The 21,377-nt window shown below is 43.4% G+C and overlaps 1 long non-coding RNA gene across 1 annotated transcript in view; it reads left to right on the top strand.

The window, feature by feature from the left end:
* The first annotated feature begins 6,720 nt into the window (after window positions 1-6,720).
* LOC149977460 (uncharacterized) overlaps window positions 6,721-21,377 on the top strand; it is a 30,946-nt gene continuing 16,289 nt past the window's right edge. Inside the window, exon 1 of the long non-coding RNA XR_016486679.1 lies at window positions 6,721-7,701. This is a non-coding gene — a long non-coding RNA (uncharacterized LOC149977460). The remainder of the gene's footprint in view (window positions 7,702-21,377) is intronic.

Here is a 21,377-nt window from a genome sequence, read left to right as displayed (position 1 = left end):
GACCTCCTCCCCGACCTCTCAGCAGAGGCAACGATCAAACGCTGCAAGACTCAGTTTGCCCGCTATGGCCAGCCAGATAGGGTAATTTCAGACAATGGACCCCAATTCTCTGGAGTTGAGTTCCGAAAATTTGCTGCAGGATGGGAATTTGAGCACGTCACTTCCTCACCACGACATCCAAAAGCTAATGGGAAGGCGGAGTCCACAGTAAAGATCGCAAAGAAATTCTGCAAAAAGGCTCTGCGAGAGGGCAAAGATGCCTGGAAAGCAATCCTGCAGTGGCGCAATACCCCGACGGAAGGCATTGATAGCAGCTCGGCCAAGCGCCTCATGGCACAGCGCTTAAAAGCCAGCACTCTCCTGGAGCCATGTGTGGTGACAGACGTGCTGGTGAAGCTATGTCACAGAAGACAGGTCTCCAAGTTCATCTACGACAAATCAGCAAAAGACTTAACCTGAGCTCAGGGTGGGTGAAACGGTGCGAATGAAGCCACTACCAGGGGACCGGACGGGCCTCTGGAGACTCGGATCCTGTGTACAGAATGTGGCCCCACTCTCCTACTTGGTCGAAGTGAATGGATCACTATACCGTCGTAACAGGGTTGACCTTCGGATTGCTGAGCCAGCACCTACTCAGAACCCTGATGGTCAAAGGGGTCGCATGACAAAAGACGGAACCCCAGCAAGTCACATGGGGCCTGATGCACTGGGCGAAGAGCCAGGGGATCACAGGTTGGCCGCTCCCTTGCCCATCAATACTCCCCTTAGACAGTCAGGTGACACGCCTGTGTGGGAACCCGCAGTCCTCGCAGACAAGCTCCCTGTCTTTTCACGCTGCGGGCGTCTGTCCCAGCCACCAAAAATACTTAATCTGTAGGTTTCCCATCAGGGATTGTTGACAGACAGAAGTGAAGAGTGAAGAGAATATCAAAATGTGTTGTTGTTACCTGAGAAAAAAGAAGAACAAATACTAAACTGCTCATGTTGGAAATTATTACTAGGTTTGTTTTGTTAGTGAATTGACACCTCCTGTCATATTTTATTAAAGGGAAGACGTTATGGGTGTAAGATGGCACAGTGATGCCATCTGTTGGTAAATGTTCATTACTGCAACTCTCGTGTTTTACCAGTGTGCTTAAGATACCTGGATGTATTGTGATGTACTGAACAAGACTGGTTACTCGCATCAATGCCTCTGTCTCGTCATTCAAACTGTTTGCGCCTACCATTTTCTCAATGGCGTCAGACCTGGAGTTGATGAGTAAGGAGAGGGTAGCCACAATGTCAGAGTTCATGTTGGGTTTTTTGGAGGGTGTAGGTTTGCACGGAGTAACCGGTAAAGAGGGGAATTCATCATCTTCAACAGCATTCGAAAGCATGATTTTATCCATAGGCCAAGCATAGTTATGGCAGTTGTCTATAAGCACGTTTCGCTCTTGTTGATTAGCAATAGAACGGCTAACTTCTTCCTTTCTTTTTTTGTCACGACTTTGCATGGACATGCCGAAATAAATGATCCATATTCCAGTCACAGGAAAGGTCTTATATCTTTAACAAATAAAAACAGTAATAGTAATGACTGTAAACTTGTTTTTTTCACAATCTTTCTGAAGTTTGGTATGGAGCTCGGTAAAAATAGCATCTGTTCAAGCCGCCATCTTGGCACCTCCCCACTTGGCAAGAAAGACCTGGCAGCAGAGCCTACCGGTTGATGTCTCAATCGCACTGTGCTTGTTTAGGCCAACAGAGGGGGCTGCTCGCTATAGCAGCTTCATTCACTCTTCTTCTTCTACCAACTACTTGCTCGCGATAGTTTTAAAGAAAACTGCTGTGGAAAACTCGGCCAGAAGCTAGCAAGTATCAAGTGAATCCACAACATCACCACAAACTTATTTTCAAGCCAGGTAAGTAAGTTACAATCGTTTGAGATACTAGCTAGTGATGTTATAATGTCACAATTTATTATATAGATGGATGATCTGCTCTATAAGGTTTTAAATAGGTTATGCTAGCTAGGTTAGCTATGCTAGCTATGTAGACTAAGTTAGCTAGCTAGGTTAGCTAGCTACTGTTATGGTAGCTAGGTTTAAAAAACGTTCACATGTAAACATGCGGGCTATTTTGAATATATGATTATATTAAATGAATGCACAATTAATTATGAGAATATTTTTGTAGATTACAATTTTAATGGTTTGGCATTATAATAAGTTGCGTGAAAATATATTTAGAAATGTTCATGGATAACATTAGCAGTGGAGAGGAGGAAGACTGGATAGGATGAAGAGTGAAGGAGACAGAGGAGGAAAGGTAAAGATATGATTGCAGAGCCTGCCAATGTATTATTCCAAACAATGTTTTTGAGATAAAATACAAAAATGAGGCAAGCAATGGGAATCTGTTAACCAAAGTATTTTATCTAATAGTATGCTATTTATTAATTCAGGTTGGAGAGGAAGGAGAAGGAACAAATAAGGGAGTAAAAAGAGTGAAACAAGGAGAGTGTAGAAGAGTGAGGTGGAAAGGTGAAGAGAAGCAAAGGAAGGAAGACGGGTGAAGAAAAGAGGAGAAAGATTCAAGGAGAAGAAAAAGTTAAGAGAGTAAGAAGAGTGACACAAGGAGAGTGAAGAAGAGCAGACAAAGGAGATACAATGACTCTTTCCAAGAAGCGGAAATGCACTTTTTATGAAAAACATGATGAGAGAATTTCCATTTATACGCTCAGGTCAAGACGATAGAATGGTTGTAATTCCTCTCTTTCAATTGGCAGCCGGAGAAGAACGGCAGTGGTAGAACATCAGCAGACGAAAAAGCATAAAGCCTCTCTGATTGCCCGTGTTGGTATGCACTCTGTCACCACATTCTTCAAGATGGTAGAGCCTTCCCAAGAAGAATATGGTTTAGCTGTGCAGGAGGGTGTCTTTGCATACCACACTATGCGACACAATCATAGTTACAGATGTGAATTGATCGCCCCCCATCTAGCCTCAGAGTTTGTTCTATTAGGTGACCTAAACTGGGATATGCTTAACACCCCGGCAGTCCTACAATCTAAGCTAGATGCCCTCAATCTCACACAAATCATCAAGGAACCCACCAGGTACAACCCTAAATCTGTAAACAAGGGCACCCTCATAGACGTCATCCTGACCAACTGGCCCTCCAAATACACCTCCGCTGTCTTCAACCAGGATCTCAGCGATCACTGCCTCATTGCCTGTATCCGCTATGGAGCCGCAGTCAAACGACCACCCGTCATCACTGTCAAACGCTCCCTAAAACACTTCTGTGAGCAGGCCTTTCTAATCGACCTGGCCCGGGTATCCTGGAAGGACATTGACCTCATCCCGTCAGTTGAGGATGCCTGGTCATTCTTTAAAAGTAACTTCCTCACCATTTTAGATAAGCATGCTCCGTTCAAAAAATGTAGAACTAAGAACAGATATAGCCCTTGGTTCACTCCAGACCTGACTGCCCTCGACCAGCACAAAAACATCCTGTGGCGGACTGAAATAGCATCGAATAGTCCCCGCGATATGCAACTGTTCAGGGAAGTCAGGAACCAATACACGCAGTCAGTCAGGAAAGCTAAGGCCAGCTTCTTCAGGCAGAAATTTGCATCCTGTAGCTCCAACTCCAAAAAGTTATGGGACACTGTGAAGTCCATGGAGAACAAGAGCACCTCTTCCCAGCTGCCCACTGCACTGAGGCTAGGTAACACGGTCACCACCGATAAATCCATGATTATCGAAAACTTCAACAAGCATTTCTCAACGGCTGGCCATGCCTTCCGCCTGGTTACTCCAACCTTGGCCAACAGCTCCGCCCCCTCCGCAGCTACTCGCCCAAGCCTCTCCAGGTTCTCCTTTACCCAAATCCAGATAGCAGATGTTCTGAAAGAGCTGCAAAACCTGGACCCGTACAAATCAGCTGGGCTTGACATTCTGGACCCTCTATTTGTGAAACTATCCGCCGCCATTGTCGCAACCCCTATTACCAGCCTGTTCAACCTCTCTTTCATATCGTCTGAGATCCCCAAGGATTGGAAAGCTGCCGCAGTCATCCCCCTCTTCAAAGGGGGAGACACCCTGGACCCAAACTGTTACAAACCTATATCCATCCGTCTTTATAAGGTCTTCGAAAGCCAAGTCAACAAACAGGTCACTGACCATCACGAATCCCACCGTACCTTCTCCGCTGTGCAATCTGGTTTCCGAACCGGTTACGGGTGCACCTCAGCCACGCTCAAGGTACTAAACGATATCATAACCGCCATCGATAAAAGACAGTACTGTGCAGCCGTCTTCATCGACCTTGCCAAGGCTTTCGACTCTGTCAATCACCATATTCTTATCGGCAGACTCAGTAGCCTCGGTTTTTCTGATGACTGCCTTGCCTGGTTCACCAACTACTTTGCAGACAGAGTTCAGTGTGTCAAATCGGAGGGCATGCTGTCCGGTCCACTGGCAGTCTCTATGGGGGTGCCACAGGGTTCAATTCTCGGGCCGACTCTTTTCTCTGTATATATATATCAATGATGTTGCTCTTGCTGCGGGCGATTCCCTGATCCACCTCTACGCAGACGACACCATTCTATATACTTCCGGCCCGTCCTTGGACACTGTGCTATCTAACCTCCAAACGAGCTTCAATGCCATACAACACTCCTTCCGTGGCCTCCAACTGCTCTTAAACGCAAGTAAAACCAAATGCATGCTTTTCAACCGTTCGCTGCCTGCACCCGCACGCCTGACTAGCATCACCACCCTGGATGGTTCCGACCTTGAATATGTGGACATCTATAAGTACCTAGGTGTCTGGCAAGACTGTAAACTCTCCTTCCAGACTCATATCAAACATCTCCAATCGAAAATCAAATCTAGAGTCGGCTTTCTATTCCGCAACAAAGCCTCCTTCACTCACGCCGCCAAATTTACCCTAGTAAAACTGACTATCCTACCGATCCTCGACTTCGGCGATGTCATCTACAAAATTGCTTTCAACACTCTACTCAGCAAACTGGATGCAGTTTATCACAGTGCCATCCGTTTTGTCACTAAAGCACCTTATACCACCCACCACTGCGACCTGTATGCTCTAGTCGGCTGGCCCTCGCTACATATTCGTCGCCAGACCCACTGGCTCCAGGTCATCTACAAGTCCATGCTAGGTAAAGCTCCGCCTTATCTCAGTTCACTGGTCACGATGGCAACACCCACCCGTAACACGCGCTCCAGCAGGTGTATCTCACTGATCATCCCTAAAGCCAACACCTCATTTGGCCGCCTTTCGTTCCAGTTCTCTGCTGCCTGTGACTGGAATGAATTGCAAAAATCGCTGAAGTTGGATACTTTTATCTCCCTCACCAACTTCAAACATCTGCTATCTGAGCAGCTAACCAATCGCTGCAGCTGTACATAGTCTATCGGTAAATAGCCCACCCATTTTTACCTACCTCATCCCCATACTGTTTTTATTTATTTACTTTTCTGCTCTTTTGCACACCAATATCTCTACCTGTACATGACCATCTGATCATTTATCACTCCAGTGTTAATCTGCAAAATTGTAATTATTTGCCTACCTCCTCATGCCTTTTGCACACAATGTATATAGACTCTCCTTTTTTTCTACTGTGTTATTGACTTGTTAATTGTTTACTCCATGTGTAACTCTGTGTTGTCTGTTCACACTGCTATTCTTTATCTTGGCCAGGTCGCAGTTGCAAATGAAAACTTGTTCTCAACTAGCCTACCTGGTTAAATAAAGGTGAAATAAAAAAAATAAAAAATAAAAACAGATCTATGGACTTCACAGCACAACTGACATGGATGCTTTATGAGCCAAAGTTTACATGTGCTAGGACAAAATGTGATGCCATAGTGAGTAACGTGTTAGCAACATGGGCAACTACTTTGGTAACACAGGACCTAGACCAGGTTGAATTTGTGTCCCCGTCCATTGATGTGTCCATTCATGGACATGTAAAGCTGCTGCCAATAGTAGATATTAGTCAGATATTGTAAGATATATGATGGCAGCACATCTGTGGAAACAAAACTGCTTGATTTTGTTGAATTGAACGGAGAAACAGGTCCTGGTGGTCATCCAAAAATGTAACCTGGAAAACATTCTCAGTCGACAACAAATACCAACTTTGGAGGACTGAATAGGCTGGGGAGGGTCAATGTCCATACCAAAGTAAAAAATATTCTGCAGCGGGAGGCGATTTCCTGCCCACATCATTCATATCACAGCCAGAACAGCTTTGGATATGATGTTGAGTATCTGCTCACAAAGATATTTGGGTATGTTCATATTTTCACCGTCAGAGTAGAAAGACTGAAGGGTTTTGTGAGTTTGTTGGCCAGGAGTACCATAACATTTTAGGACACAGCAATGTTCGCTGGCTGTCCATGCTCCCTGCTCTAGAAAGAGTGCTGAAAATGTATGTGCCATTGAAATCCTTTTTTATTTCTGAAGACACATACCCTGATGTCCTGCGAACAATGTTTGAAGATCCACTGACTGAACTTCGGCTGGCCTTTGTCCATGGAAACTTGATTGTATTCAGTGACACGATCAAGATGCTTGGAGGCCAGAACCACTGTGCTGTGGAGTCCGCTGTAATTCTGAGAAATGTTGAAGCAAAATTGACTGCAAGACGTGATGACAACTTCATTCCAGTTTTGGTCAGAGGACTTCTGAGAGAGCTAGAGGAAAATAGAGCCATGTCTAAAGAGAGCTTTCTCAAAATATCCCAATCATTCTTCATTATGGCTATGAACTACTTGCAAGCATGGAGAAAGGACACAGATAATCTAAAAGATTTACGTTGTCTCCTTTTTAAAAAGGCAACCTCTGCGTGAAGAGATCCAGAAGGCAGCAGGCACACTGCAGGTAAAATGCCCCCCAAAAATGCCCCTTATTGTGACCATCAATGAGGATGCAATGTGTGACAAGGCTACTGGCCTGCAAGAGTTCCTAAAGGGGGGGATCACTTGAAGAATGGAAAACATCTGAGACACCGCTTAGTCAGTTTCCAAGATGGCGTAGCAGTCAGACGTCTTTGTCCTGTCCCTTGTATATATCGTTTTACATCTTTTTCCTCGCATATCCTTTAAAATATTTTGCTAAACCTCAACATCTAAATACTCCCCTGCAACCCGCCTCACCCAATGTGGCGTGGATCTGCTTTTTTTCCCTAAAGTATTTATATTTACTTCGGATCCGGAATCCCTTACTGAAGCTAGCCAGCTAACTACTATCAGTCAGCAAACCATTGCCAGCGGTCATCAGCTAACCTTCAGCTCGGAAAGCTCTCGTCAGTTCGAACAACCTAACTCTAACCAGCGCATAATGGACCTGTTATTTTATCCCCGGATTCCTACCGCAAACCATCCCAGAACAAGCACCAATTAGCTTGAAGATAGCCCGGCCAGGGCTCCTGTGCTACCACCGAAGTATACTCCTGGTCTACAATATCCGGACCCCTTCTACAGCCGTTACGGGGCATGGAACCCCGCAGATCCCCTACGACCGGAATACCGATATAATCTGCCCGAGGACTCCAACAGGCCCCTCAGGCGCGACGCCCGCTGAAGGTCCATTATGCTAACCAGCTAGGCCTGCTAGCTACCTAGAGCTACTTGGGACCCTACTAATTCCACGACTGGTCTATTGACGTCACCGCACGAAGAGGTAAAAACAGACTTACCCCCATTGCGACGTCCCCCAAAGGCTAACTTTCTAGCCCCTGCTATCTGCTTGCTTGCTAACCCGGTCTGCTAACTGCTAGCTTGCCTGCCCGGTCTGCTAACTGCTAGCTTGCTAACCTGGCCTGCTAACTGCTAGCTTGCCCCGGTCTACTAACTGCTAGCTGCCGGCCCCGGCCTGCTAACTGCTAGCTTACCTGCCCGGTCTGTAACTACTAGCCCATGCTAACGGCTTGCTTGCTAACCCGGCCAGCTAACTGCTAGCTTGCCCCGGTCTACTAGCTCCTAGCTTGTTTTGCCCCGGCCTACTAACTGTTAGCGTGTTAGCCTGCTAACTGTCTGAATCGCTGTGTCCCCAGCCAGCCCAACCACTCACTGGACCCATATGTTCACTTGGCTACGCATGCCTCTCTCTAATATCTCTCTAGTCCATTACTGTCCTGGTTAGTGATTACTGTCTTATTTCACTGTAGAGCCTCTAGCCCTGCTCAATATGCCTTAACCAACCATGTTGTTTCACCTCCTACATATGCGATGACATCACCTGGTTTAAACATCTCTAAAGACTATATCTCTCTCTTCATTACTCAATGCCTAGGTTTACCTCAAATGTACTCACATCCAACCTTACCTTTGTCTGTACACTATGCCTTGAATCTATGCTACCGTGCCCAGAAACCTGCTCCTTTTACTCTCTGTTCTGAACATGCTAGACGGCCAGTTCTTATAGTCTTTAGCCGTACCCTTATTCTACTTCTCCTCTGTTCCTCTGGTGATGTGGAGGTTAATCCAGGTCCTGCAGTGCCTAGCTCCACTCCCACCCCCAGGTGCTCTCATTTGTTGACTTCTGTAAACGTAAAAGCCATGGTTTCATGCATGTTAACATTAGAATCCTACTCCCTAAGTTTGTTTTACTCACTGCTTTAGCACACTCTGCCAAACCAGATGTCTTAGCCGTGTCTGAATCCTGGCTTAGGAAAACCATCAAAAACCCAGAAATCTCCATTGCTAACTATAACATTTTCCGCCAAGATAGAACTGCCAAAGGGTGGCGGTGTTGCAATCTACTGCAAAGATAGCCTGAAGAGTTCTGTATTACTATCTAAGTCTGTACCCAAACAATTTGAGCTTCTACTTCTAAAAATTCACCTCTCACTGTTGCCACTTGCTATAGAGCTCCCTCTGCCCCCAGCTGTGCCCTCGATACCTTAATGTGAATTGATTGCCCCCCATTTATCTGAGCTCGTGCTACTAGGTGACCTAACCTGGGACATGCTTAACACCCCGGCCATCCTACAAACTAAGCTTGATGCCCTCAATCTCACACAAATTATCAATGAACCTAACAGGTACAACCCCAAATCAGCAAACACAGCACCCTCATAGATGTCATGCTAACTAATTCACCCTCCAAATACACCTCTGCTGTTTTCAATCAAGATCTCAGTGATCACTGCCTCATTGCCTACATCCGTAATGGGTCTGCGACCAAACGACCACCCCTCAGAGTGTGTCAAACGCTCCCTGAAACACTTCTGCGAGCAGGCCTTTCTAATCGACCTGGCCGGGGTATGACATTGACCTCATCCCGTCAGTAGATGATGCCTGGCTATTCTTTAAAAGTGCCTTCCTCACCATCTTAAATACGCATGCCCCTTTAGAACTAGGAATAGATATAGTCCTTGGTTCACTCCAGACCTGTCTGCCCTTGACCAGCACGAAAAACATCCTGTGGCGTTCTGCATTAGCATCGAATAGCCCCCGTGATATGCAACTTTTCAGGGAAGTTAGGAACAAATATACACAGGCAGTTAGAAAAGCTAAGGCAAGCTTTTTCAAACAGAAATTTGCATCCTGTAGTACTAACTCAAAAAAGTTCTGGGACACTGTAAAGTCCATGGAGAATAAGAGCACCTCCTCCCAGCTGCCCACTGCTCTGAGGCTAGGAAACACTGTCACCACCGATAAATCCACTATAATTGAGAATTTCAATAAGCATTTCTCTATGGCTGGCCATGCTTTCCACATGGCTACCCCTACCCCGGTCAACTACCCTCCTCAGCAACCCGCCAAAGCCCCCACCATTTCTCCTTTACCCAAATCCAGATAGCTAATGTTCTGAAAGAGCTGCAAAATCTGGACTCTACAAATCAGCCGGGCTAGACAATCTGGACCCTCTCTTTCTAAAATGATCTGCCGAAATTGTTGCAACCCCTATTACTAGCCTGTTCAACCTCTCTTTCCTATCGTCTGAGATTCCCAAAGATTGGAAAGCTGCCGCGGTCACCCCCCTCTTCAAAGGGGGTGACACTCTTAGACCCAAACTGATACAGACCTATATCTAACCTACCCTGTCTTTCTAAGGTCTTCGAAAGCCAAGTTAACAAACAGATTACTGACCATTTCGAATCCCACCATACCTTCTCCGCTATGCAATCTGGTTTCAGAGCTGGTCATGGGTGCACCTCAGCCACGCTCAAGGTTCTAAACGACATCATACCCGCCATCGATAACAGACATTACTGTGCAGCCGTATTCATCGACCTGGCCAAGGCTTTCGACTCTGTCAATCACAACATTCTTATTGGCAGACTCGACAGCCTTGTTTTCTCAAATGATTGCCTCGCCTGTTTCACCAACTACTTCTCTGATAGAGTTCAGTGTGTCAAATCGGAGGGCCTGTTGTCCGGACCTCTAGCAGTCTCTATGGGTGTGCCACAGGGTTCAATTCTTGGGCCGACTCTCTTTTCTGTATACATCAATGATGTTGCTCTTGCTGCTGGTGATTCTCTGATCCACCTCTACGCAGACGACACCATTCTGTATACTTCTGGCCCCTCCTTGGACACTGTTCACTAACCTCCAGACGAGCTTCAATGCCATACAACTCTCCTTCTGTGGCCTCCAACTGCTCTTAAACGCAAGTAAAACTAAATGCATGCTATTCAATCGATCACTACCCGCACCTGCTCGCCCGTCCAGCATCACTACTCTGGACGGCTCTGACTTAGAATACGTGGACAACTACAAATACCTGGGTGTCTGGTTAGACTGTAAACTCTCCTTCCAGACTCACATTAAGCATCTCCAATCCAAAATTAAATCTAGAATCTGCTTACAATATCGCAACAAAGCATCCTTCACTCATGATGCCAAACATACCCTCGTAAAACTGACCATCCTACCGATCCTCGACTTCGGTGATGTCATCTATAAAAAAGCCTCCAACACTCTACTCAACAAACTTGATGCAGTCTATCACAGTGCCATCCGTTTTGTCACCAAAGCCCCATACACTACCCACCATTGCGACCTGTACGCTCTCGTGGGTTGGCCCTCGCTTCATACTCGTTGCCAAACCCACTGGCTACAGGTTATCTACAAGTCTCTGCTAGGTAAAGCCCCGCCTTATCTCAGCTCACTGGTCACCATAGCAGCACTCACTGGTAGCACGCGCTCCAGCAGGTATATCTCACTGGTCACCCCCAAAGCCAATTCCTCCTTTGGTCGTCTTTCCTTCCAGTTCTCTGCTGCCCATGACTGGAAGGAATTGCAAAAATCTCTGATGCTGGAGACTCACATCTCCCTCACTAGCTTTAAGCACCAGCTGTCAGAGTAGCTTACAGATCACTGCACCTGTACATATCCCATCTGTAAACAGCCCATCTATCTACCTACCTCATCCCCATACTGGTATTTATTTATTTTGCTCCTTTGCACCCCAGTATCTCTACCTGCACATTCATCTTCTGCCGATCTACCATTCCAGTGTTTAATTGCTATATTGTAATTACTTCGCCACCATGGCCTATTTACAGACAGATACCACAGAAGGTGAAAGAACAATATTTACCCACATAGTTTAGATAGACTTTGTTGGGTCGATGTGTTCACTTCAACACTGGAAATCACTATGACTTGCAACTCTGTGGGAATCGGGCCAATATGGATGGGGCTAAATTGAAATGTTTCTTACAGAATAAATATGAAAAGCATATGTATAAGCATGGCAGCAATTGAAAGGGAACAGTTTGAAAATTATGGGAAATTATTCAACCAAAGTAGAGAACACAACAGTTCATTGCAGGACTGTTTTCTGTGCATTTTACATTTACTGTACTTTTTGCCACATTTGTTGATAACAAAATCTGAAAATACTCTGGATACATTTTGTAACATGATAAGAATATTTCTGGAAAATGTGTGGTAGGTGCAATATAAGACAAAACAATGACAAGGGTTTGAGTGAGAGGACTAACTGGTGTCTCGAAGTGACCACACAACTCTCCAAAGTATGCACAGTAATTTCAATGCACTTTTATGTATCAAAGAACAGTCTTCAACTATAAGGTTATTTTTTGAGCTCTCTTAGCTGTGCTGTTTAGGAAGTAGAGCAAGCACACTTGTAGTTGTTTTGAACAGAGCCCTGCATCCCATCCATCACACAATTACTGTTGTTGTTTACACAATCCAAAAATGGCAAAAATTATAAATGGCAGTCTGGGTCAGGTGGGCATAATTTGAAACCTTGTTATTTTTCCAACATGATTTGTTGGAAAAAGTTATAAAAAAAAGTTATAAAATACAATCCTAAAAGAGTCATGCGTGCATTCAGGTGCATGTTCCGCGGCAAATTTTCTTCACAATAGACAAACATCGGCTCATTCTGTTCACATCGGCTCATCTTGTAACTGTACAATCGAACATAATGATCATAAATGTTGACACTGTGTATGAGAGACTTATGATAGGGAAATGTGAAGTGCACAATTGGATTAACAGGTGTTTGCTTGCTTGTATGACATCAAAGTGATATTTATTATAATCCTCAACGTCTCATCTTTCAAAATACAGAGTCCTCTTAATTTACAGAATTTCCCTCACTCAGACAAAACATTTGCAAAAGTTGCCCAATTAGCAGGAGGAATGGGGGCAACTTCTTGTTATGTGCAGTGCTCAAGTTCAGAAAAACTGTCCTTGAAAAACCATACAGCAATGTGAAGCGGAGACCCTGAGCTCCGATGTCATGTATAGCATGTTACTGTACAGCCACTGCGTTCCAATGTAGGTACTTATCAGTGCCCAAATCTGCCATTTTCAACTCGTATACAGGTACAAGTGTAAAGGGTACAGGTGAGAAACAAATTAAGTTATCTGCATTTTATTAAACATCAACATAGCGAATTTTACCCATAGACGCAAAGAATCCCCCTGAGTCTCTCATCTCTTCATTCACACGAGCTATTTGTAGTCTGGAAGACAGTCCCCAAAAAATAGAGGGCATTAACAAACTACCACAAAACGGCCACTTATCCTGCATTTCATTGAGTAGATTTACTTACAGGGTCACAATATCGGCGTGTCCTGTCTCTATGGCAATGGCGAGTGGGTCCTGCCCCTTCTCGTCAACTACATACTGATTGGCTTCCTTCTTTAGAAGTAGACACACTTGCCTGTGAGGAACATGAGGCATACATGTTATTAATTTGTACTCGTCGAACTGATTTTAACCAATAATAGACTTTGATATACTGTAGCCTAAGACAGCAGTGGTTCTCAAAATGGGGTGCGCAGACCCGAGGTACTGCTATTGTTCCAATAGCCACTTGGGCATGCATAGTGTGGATATTGTAAAATACCCAGCCGTAGTCTATGGTGTTGCCCATCCTTGCTCTATATACTGTATTCCCTATCTGTGTTAGGGTTGGACAATGTTATCACACCCTATTGGCTAGTAAGTGCCTGTCAAGGGAATTTTTTCAATGATAACTAATTATGTATACATTTCAATCAGGACTGACAAATCCGAATACAATTATGTTACTGTATATGCACTAATCAAAATACTAAATGTCTGTATATGTATACATTTTCTTATCTGATCCCAGTACTGAAGTGAATGTGGTCAAGAGTTTAGTAACAATGACGGTCTGTTCATTGGTACAAATGAATGAGACTGGCTAGAATGCTTATCTACACAAGAAAACCTTGACTCGTAAATTATATTAAATTGGTAGGGAGACTGATGTGGGAAGGCTTGAGACACAGCCTTGGTACTGGAACGGATGTGTGTGAACATGGGCAAAAGTTGGAACAATGACGGTCTGTTACTTGTACAAATGAATGAACTATCTCCAGATGGTAGGGACGGACTATCTCCAGACTGTCTAGAATGCTTATCTACACTGACTGACCTTGGCTCTAGGCGAGGAGGGAAGGCTTGAGATCTATAGAGCCTTTCTACCAGTGTCAAGAAGAGACGGAACATTTAGAAAACGCTGACGTCATTTTCAGTTTATAACCTGTGGTAAAATGTGTATGAACTCAGTACTCTCTTGAATTAAAGGCTGTGTACTTGACTTTTAAGACCGGGGCTCTGTCCATTCTTATAACGTAAGGGTCTTACACACCCTTATGCATCGACAGAGTGTTTAATTTTGATTGGGAATTAAAACAGAGGAATTTAGAATTCCTTCAACAGTGCCTTAGTGCAGGATTTTCACGTAGACTCCTCAGTTACTGGACCAACGCGCCGCTAGGCTATCTGGCTGTCAGTCATCGTCAATACTATCGTAATATCACCCAACCCTAGTCTGTGAAAGCATTGGTGTGAATTAAATAGAACACTATTCAACACCATACATCAGTTACATACAGTGCCTTGCGAAAGTATTCGGCCCCCTTGAACTTTGCGACCTTTTGCCACATTTCAGGCTTCAAACATAAAGATATAAAACTGTATTTTTTTGTGAAGAAGCAACAACAAGTGGGACACAATCATGAAGTGGAACGACATTTATTGGATATTTCAAACTTTTTTAACAAATTAAAAACTGAAAAATTGGGCGTGCAAAATTATTCAGCCCCCTTAAGTTAATACTTTGTAGCGCCACCTTTTGCTGCGATTACAGCTGTAAGTCGCTTGGGGTATGTCTCTCTCAGTTTTGCACATCGAGAGACTGACATTTTTTCCCATTCCTCCTTGCAAAACAGCTCGAGCTCAGTGAGGTTGGATGGAGAGCATTTGTGAACAGCAGTTTTCAGTTCTTTCCACAGATTCTCGATTGGATTCAAGTCTGGACTTTGACTTGGCCATTCTAACACCTGGATATGTTTATTTTTGAACCATTCCATTGTAGATTTTGCTTTATGTTTTGGATCATTGTCTTGTTGGAAGACAAATCTCCGTCCCAGTCTCAGGTCTTTTGCAGACTCCATCAGGTTTTCTTCCAGAATGGTCCTGTATTTGGCTCCATCCACCTTCCCATCAATTTTAACCATCTTCCCTGTCCCTGCTGAAGAAAAGCAGGCCCAAACCATGATGCTGCCACCACCATGTTTGACAGTGGGGATGGTGTGTTCAGCTGTGTTGCTTTTACGCCAAACATAACGTTTTGCATTGTTGCCAAAAAGTTCAATTTTGGTTTCATCTGACCAGAGCACCTTCTTCCACATGTTTGGTGTGTCTCCCAGGTGGCTTGTGGCAAACTTTAAACAACACTTTTTATGGAGATCTTTAAGAAATGGCTTTCTTCTTGCCACTCTTCCATAAAGGCCAGATTTGTGCAATATACGACTGATTGTTGTCCTTTGGACAGAGTCTCCCACCTCAGCTGTAGATCTCTGCAGTTCATCCAGAGTGATCATGGGCCTCTTGGCTGCATCTCTGATCAGTCTTCTCCTTGTATGAGCTGAAAGTTTAGAGGGACGACCAGGTCTTGGTAGATTTGCAGTGGTCTGATACTCCTTCCATTTCAATATTATCGCTTGCACAGTGCTCCTTGGGATGTTTAAAGCTTGGGAAATCTTTTTGTATCCAAATCCGGCTTTAAACTTCTTCACAACAGTATCTCGGACCTGCCTGGTGTGTTCCTTGTTCTTCATGATGCTCTCTGCGCTTTTAACAGACCTCTGAGACTATCACAGTGCAGGTGCATTTATACGGAGACTTGATTACACACAGGTGGATTGTATTTATCATCATTAGTCATTTAGGTCAACATTGGATCATTTAGAGATCCTCACTGAACTTCTGGAGAGAGTTTGCTGCACTGAAAGTAAAGGGGCTGAATAATTTTGCACGCCCAATTTTTCAGTTTTTGATTTGTTAAAGAAGTTTGAAATATCCAATAAATGTCGTTCCACTTCATGATTGTGTCCTACTTGTTGTTGATTCTTCACAAAAAAATACAGTTTTATATCTTTATGTTTGAAGCCTGAAATGTGGCAAAAGGTCGCAAAATTCAAGGGGGCCGAATACTTTCGCAAGGCACTGTACTTATGTAGGCTTATGTATGTTATTGAGTTCCACATTTTTTACATCTCCATTACAATTTAGCCTTCAATGTATGCTATCAATTTGTTATCTCATGAAACCACACTGATCCTTTGTTTAAGGTAAACAATATATGCTTTTGCTCATTGGTGTGGGGAGGTGTGCCCCTTTTCGTACAATGACGGCATTTCTGGGCAATTTATCGGTAAATTTTTCCATGAAGGTGGATGGCGTATGGCACCACGTACTCTGGCAGCAGCGAGAACAGGTTCTCTACAAGAAGAACACATACGAGCACACACACACAAATCATGAGGACCATGCCACACAGCGCTATGGCACACTGCTGACTACAGTGTGGGGCAGGCAATCAACAATTACGATGTTCGATCCATCCCTAGGGTCAAGAGTTATTCCTGATAACATAACGAGTCCAGGAAAACCCATAGGCCCTAGTCATTTAAAGAAATTGTTAGAATTTGTTGTTGTATACAATGCTTCCGGAAAGTATTCAGACCCCTTGACTTTTTCCAAATTTTGCTACATTACAGCCTTAGTTCCCCCCCACCCCCCCATCATTCTACACACAATACTCCATAATGACAAAGCAAAAGCTTTTTTAGAATCTTTTCAAATGTATATAAAAAATGGAAATATCACATTTACATTACTATTCAGACCCTTTACTCAGTACTTTGTTGAAGTCCCTTTGTCAGCGTTTAAAGCCTTGAGTCTTCTTGGGTATAACGTTACACGCTTGGCACACCTGTATTTGGGGAGTTTCTCCCTTTCCTTTCTGCAGATCGTCTCAGGCTTTGTCAGGTTGGATGGCGAGGTCAGTTTGGATATATTCAGTCTCTCCAGAGATGTTCGGGTTCAAGTCCGGGCTCTGGCTGGGCAACTCAAGGACATTAAGAGACTTGTTCTGAAGCCACTCCTGCATTGTCCTATTGTAAGGTGAACCTTCACCCCAGTCTGAGGTCCTGAGCGCTCTGGAGCTGGTTTTCATCAAGGATCTCTCTGTACTTTGCTCTGTTCATCTTTGCCTTGATCCTGACTAGTCTACCAATCCCTGCCGCTGAAAAACATCCCCACAGCATTATGCTGCCACCATGCTTCACTGTCACCTCCCTGACCAAGGCCCTTCTCCCCCGATTGCTCAGTTTGGCCAGGCGGCCAGATGTAGGAAGAGTCTTGGTGGTTCCAAACTTCTTCCATTTAAGAATGATGGAGGCCACTGTGGTCCTGGGGACCTTCAATGCGGCAGACATTTTTTGGTACCCTTCCCCAGATCTGTGCCTCAACACAATCCTGTCTCGGAGCCCTACGGACATTACTTTCGACCTCATGGCTTGGTTTTTGCTCTGACATGCACTGTCAACTGTGGGACCTTATATAGACAAGTGTGTGCCTATCCAAATCATGTCCAATCAATTGAATTTACTACAGGTGGACTCCAATGAAGTTGTAGAAACATCAAGAATTATCAATGGAAACAGGATGCTCCTCAGCTCAATTCCGAGTCTCAAAGCAAAGGGTCTAAATACTTAGGTAAATAAGATATCTGTTTTGTGTGTAGATTGCTGAGGATTTTTTTTATTTATCCCATTTTAGAATAAGGGTGTAACATGACAAAATGTGTAAAAAGTCAAGGGGTCTGAATACTTCCGGAAGGCACTAGGTGTTAGCTTATTTTCAATTTACCTAGGCTGTTCTCGCTTCTTTTCAACAGCTTTTACGTTTTATATAGCAATTACCAGAATCTCCTGGCGAGCATTTTTCGAGTATGTAACAATGATTGTGAAAATGTAATACTGTAAATGTAAATGTAATTCATATTCCTACAAACAAATAATCTTATATTGAAAAACTGTGAACTATCACTTTAAAACTCCAGGCCCTAAACTGCCATTTCTCCTGATCATGTCTTACCACTGATGGCGGCGTGCTGTTTCAGGTACTTCCTTCTGAGTTGATGTTTTTGACCAGTCACTGACGTGCATGCGCCCGCCGCTCCTTCATGGGTTCCTTGGCGCACAGAGCGAACACAGGCAGGTACTCCAGCAGACGACATAGACCCCTATGGAGCTTCTGGGCAAAGGCCTGCCGCACCTGATAACGCTCGTCCTGAAGGAAGAAAAAGACACGAAAACAGGATCATGTTCAGTATGTACAAAACAGGATAAAAATGGTCCAAAACAGTTTAACAGGAAGGTTTTAACTAAACTTTGAAAAGAAGCAATGGTTTTCTGTTGCAAAACCTTTTGCCACAGTATGCCCTAACGAACACAACCCAGATAAAGCATAATCAACTGATCCAACTTAAAAGAGACAGAGCTGCAAGCACAAAAATATACATTTATATTGCCAATTAAATTAAGAACTAGGTGTAACGATGTGTGCTGAGAGCCGGGAAGCAAGGTCAGGGAGCGAGGTTTTTAATGAAAAAAACGCAACATAAAACACGAACAACACACAGACAGAAACAATGAAACAACAGAAACAATGACACCTGGGAAAGGAACCAAGGGGAGTGACATATATAGGGCAGGTAATCAAGGAGGTGATGGAGTCCGGGTGTTAGGAATTTTATGAATAATGACTAAACAATATCTACATTTAAATAGAACTATAACTAATTAAACTCTACCCTGTTTTACAATATCTGATTAATAATGTTAGTTCCTAAGAAAGAGGATATGTAGCATGGATAAGGGGTAATTGGAAATGATAACCATTGAAGGAAGGAATGTGTGTGTGTGTGTGTCTTAAGTAAGCAAAGAGGTTCATTAACCTATGTTTGAACCGACTCATTTATAACTCTGTGGCGATCAAATAAGACAGCGAGAGCCTCTCCAGGTTTTCCGTATCTGGAACTGTCTGCTAAGTAGTGATAAATTATGGTGAGACTTATAGTGGACTATATAGTGTGTGTCATGAGTGTGCGCTAGTAAGTTGGAATGAACTTTTGAACCTGCTTTGTCCTGGTCGAGAAGAGGAGATTCATTTTATAACCTATGACATCATATTTGATATATAAACAGTTGTACAAGGTTCTATGTGCGCTCTGAGAATAAATGCTATTGGCTAATTTTGATAAGACTGGTCTCTGTCTATTTTATGCAAATAAGGATCTTACAAATTCTTAGAAACAGACAGAGTGATTTTAATTGAATTGGTTAATGAACACATATAGGAATTGTAAAATTCCGTTGACAATTTGGTCCTTCGAGCGGATTTCCAAAAATCTGTCCCTGTCGTCAGAAGGTAGTACGCCGAAAACCGTGTACGGGCGGGTCATTGACCCGTAAATTAAAGACCTGGCCCCTGGATTGGGGTTCAAAGAACAGGCTGATATAATATCTAAGGCCGACAGAGACGGTGACGGAATTTCATGAACATTGCTTTTCCCAGTCTACAAGACGACGGTAAATAGTCTTTATTCTCGAATTTGGGGGGAATGATGTAAGTTATCTTTGATTTGATGTTCTAAAAATGTTATAATTTATCAATAATAGGAGCTTCGCTATTCCAAACAGATTTGGTGGGTTACCTGTATGACCAATATGCAAGGGTTTGTGTGTCGCAGGTCCGAAATGACCTGAGGTAAGGTGCGCTACCATAAATAAAATATCTTAATAGATCCGGGCCTTGCAAGCCATGAGGGTTATTAGGGGTGGGATATAGTAAGTGTTGTTAGATAGGACCGTCGTTTTGTACAAATAGGACAGCCATTAATTCAAAAGACATACCTAAATAAAGTCCTAACCTAAGTAGTAAAACAGGTGAGGATATAAACTAGGCTTGGTGAGAAGGAAAGGTAATTCTATGCGAATGGGATAACTGCACCTATTCAATACTGAAATAAATAATATCCAAAAAAGGAGGACAAGTTCCGCTACTTAATGTAGCGGAGTGAGATTGGATAACACAACCCGAGGTTAACTAGTAATGTATGGCCCCTGGGTAATAATTTATAGTTGTGCAAGTGAGATCTAATGTCCGATCGACAGCAACGCTATAGATAAAGTTTCCAGGGAAGAGAACCATATAAATCCATACACATAGATTGTAACTAGGTAACGGTAAACAGAACATACATAGATCATATAAATACATACACATAGATAGTGATAAATACCATAGCTACTAGTAACGGACCTCAAAGGAGGTCCTGGGATTAACGGTAAGGATGTGAAGAAGCAGAATAAACAGGGGTTGTACACAGCTAGAGTCTGGCTTTCGGAAGCCAGGAAAAGAGTAGAAGGCGAGAAAAAAAAGGCAAAGAGAGCCAAGATACGCTGCCCTCCGCTACCGCAGCTGAAAAAGTTAGAGTAAAAAAACTCTATCCTTCTCTAGTATACCAACCATACAGAGGTGATCCTGTTGATGAAATAATGGTGGTGAGGATACGGCTGCAGGAGCTACCCGCACAACCACCACCCACATATGTGGAGCCTGCTGGAGCCGAGGCAGGGATCCTAGAGGTAGAGGAAGGAAAAAAGTAGAGAAAAGTGGATAGGGCGAGTCAAAAGAAAAAGAGAGGGTGTTTCAATTGCAATAAGACAGGACATCTCGCCAAGAAGTGTAATGCTCCCTGCAAAAAATGTGACAGAGTAGGACATAATCACCGAGATTGTAATTTAACTAAGGGGAAGGTCAGGCGCGACAATCGGGAGAAAAAGAGAGAGTCAGAAACAACAAAAGCGAGATTAATGAGAATCCTCGCTGAGGAAAAGCTTGGACCTTTAATTTAGGGCTATTTTTGTTGTCTCGGTGCCGGAGTTACGAATACAGACAATTGTAAAGAGGGTTTATTTGTGGAGAGTCTTAATCATTCACATGTCTTTGGTGGTTCAGTGGTAGAATTCTCACCTGCCATGCGCGAGGCCCGGGTTCTGTTCCCAGCCAATGCTGGGACTAAATTTGGAGTTTTTGATTGTAATTCAACTATTTGTATGTTTTGCCTGAACAGATACGGTCGCTAGTGATTGTATAATATATTAACTGAACGTTTTAATAGCTTGTTTGCTTTAAATTGATAGAAGGGGTAAATTTAATAGATTGTTCGCTGTCTTGCCTAAATAGCCTACTCAAATAACGTATTGAGTCAAATTTAAATTACTGAATCATAGAAGAGACAGTTACCTAAATCTAATGAATTCTAAATCATAATAAAGAGACAATTATGATAGAGTTGTGCCCATTGAAATGTTCTTATAAATTTAGCGAAGTACATGCTACGTTTAAATTTTGGAGTAGTGAAAGTTTGATTTTACGATAAAATTAAAGCAAAACTCAATCCAAATAGGGGATACATCTTTGACAAGAGGTAGGTTGAATTGTTTCGTGATAAAGTAAAACTGCGTCATTACGTTGAATGCACA

This window comes from Oncorhynchus mykiss, chromosome 15, assembly GCF_057628025.1.
Source record: "Oncorhynchus mykiss isolate SJ-2025 chromosome 15, ASM5762802v1, whole genome shotgun sequence".
NCBI lineage: Eukaryota > Metazoa > Chordata > Actinopteri > Salmoniformes > Salmonidae > Oncorhynchus > Oncorhynchus mykiss.
Note: the sequence above shows the minus strand (reverse complement) of the source record. Positions and strands in the feature narration are given on the sequence as shown.